Raw genomic sequence first — 2143 nt, forward strand, 5'->3', positions numbered from 1 at the left:
CCGCTGGGTGTTTGATTTTTTTCTTCTTAGTTTGACGCGCACGTTTATTCCAGGGGGGACGATTCCGCGTTGCCCGTTGTCCTCGTTGTCGAGAGTCTGTAATCCCGCCGTTGCGAGCTCGAACAATTTATGCTCGCTTCGCTTTGTCGGGAGGAAAAAGACCGCCTCGAGGCTGCTGGTACGCGGAGGAGTCCTAACGAATTTTTGAAAGATTTTTTTTTCTTCATACCTGGACGCGCGTGTGCATTTTTCGTAACTTTGAGGGAGACATTACGCGCCAACCATCGGCGTATGCGTTTCATCCGTAGGACCGATATATCGTGTTGCCTCGACCTCCGTCGAGCGGTGAAAGTCGCCACGGTTCGGCGAAGCCCGCGTCTCTTTCACTGGAGACGATTGGGTATCGACTTGTTCGAACTTTAGTACCAAGAGACTTAAAGATCAATAAAATATACATGTACGATTACCCTGAACGGTGGATCACTTGGCTCGTGGGTCGATGAAGAACGCAGCTAATTGCGCGTCAACGTGTGAACTGCAGGACACATGAACATCGACATTTTGAACACACATTGCGGTCCACGGATACAATTCCTGAACCACGCCTAGCTGAGGGTCGTTCACGTAACCAAAATACTGCTTGCGTTGCGTTTCGTCGAATCTTCTTTCCCCACGGTGCTCGAATCTGCCCACCGTCGTTCATTCTCGAATTAAATTACGAACGTTTCTGAGTTCGGGCGGCACCGAAAAAGGGAAGAAGAGAAGCGATACGCGACGTACAAGCGATCGTTGGACGTTCGTCCGAGTCGTCTGTGGCCGTGCTGAGGCAATCTGCGATTGGCAACGTGTGTGCGCGTGCGACGTGCGTAATCGTGTTCATGGAACTCGACGGTGTGTCGATCACGAACTCGCGTGAGTTCTTCGTGGCGTCGTGAGTCGTCCATTAAACAGACGATCGCCCACGGAGAACCGCTTCGTGTTTCGATCGCCGATTTTGTTCCGCGTTCCGAATTCGCGCACCCGCCACACGCATCGCCTTCGCCTGCCTTTAGCGCACGATACGAACATGCGCGCGCCCGACATCGCTTAAAATGAATTTTTTTCATGCCGCAAGACCGAGGAAGAATACTCGGTCGAGGGAGAAGAGATATACAAGAGAGAGAGCGACATCGTCGTAACGCGAGGGACGATGATGCGCATCCGATCGTTCGAAGTTCTCCTCGTACAGCCCCAGGGTGTTCGATGAAAATAACCCGTTCTCTCTGTTTTCTCCGCGTGTGTATAACATGTTCCGCGAGGGAAAAAAAAGATCTCTCGCGCGGAATGTCACTCGAACATAGGCCGTCGTTGCGCTGTAATGTCGTAACGTTATTCGTGAGGGCGCTCCAACTCGGCGTGTCCTTCGTTTTGAAGGATCAGGGTAATAAAATCGGGGGAAAAGGAGCCGCTCCGTTTCGATGTCTGCGTGTTACGCGCAGATGTTGGAACCGCTGGAGAGTATAAACGGTGTTGATCGTTCGCAGCTACGATGATAAAGAGGACGGATGTTAAAGAAACGCCAGTAGCTTGGTCGTCTAGCGAGAGTCTCACATTTTTTTTATATTTTTTACGAATCTTATATAAAAGAAATACCGACACACGAAAGACATTGGCGAGGTGCACAAAACGCCTCGACGAGAACAACAACGAAGAGGTGCGTGTAGTTCTCGCCGGTTTCTCGAGCGGTAAATCAAAGGATCGCTGTGTCGGAGATGGACGAAAGTTCTTTTCGTCGTCTGCCGTCCCCGTTCGCCGATGCTCTCTCCTCATCTTGTATATATTATACATACGAATCTCTTTACCTTCTCTCCGTAACCGAGTTCGATGGCACGAATGAATTTCGTGCGTCACGTAGAGACGACTTCAAATTAGGAGAGATTACCCGCTGAATTTAAGCATATTACTAAGCGGAGGAAAAGAAACTAACCAGGATTTCCTTAGTAGCTGCGAGCGAACAGGAATGAGCCCAACACTGAATCCGGCGGTTCCGCCGCTGGGAAATCTAGTGTTCGGGAGGATCCGTTTATCCTGAGACAATGAACCGCGTCCAAGTCCATCTTGGATGGGGCCATTTATCCACAGAGGGTGCCAGGCCCGTACCGAC

General features: G+C 50.6%; 1 non-coding gene across 1 annotated transcript; it reads left to right on the plus strand.

Annotated features, from left to right (window-relative positions):
• The first annotated feature begins 464 nt into the window (after positions 1 to 464).
• LOC143432144 (5.8S ribosomal RNA) lies at positions 465 to 619 on the plus strand. Its single transcript, XR_013102901.1, has one exon. It is a non-coding gene; the product is annotated as a 5.8S ribosomal RNA (ribosomal RNA).
• The last annotated feature ends 1524 nt before the right edge of the window (positions 620 to 2143 follow it).

The sequence above is a fragment of the Xylocopa sonorina genome, unplaced genomic scaffold (genome assembly GCF_050948175.1).
Source record: "Xylocopa sonorina isolate GNS202 unplaced genomic scaffold, iyXylSono1_principal scaffold0030, whole genome shotgun sequence".
Classification (NCBI taxonomy): domain Eukaryota; kingdom Metazoa; phylum Arthropoda; class Insecta; order Hymenoptera; family Apidae; genus Xylocopa; species Xylocopa sonorina.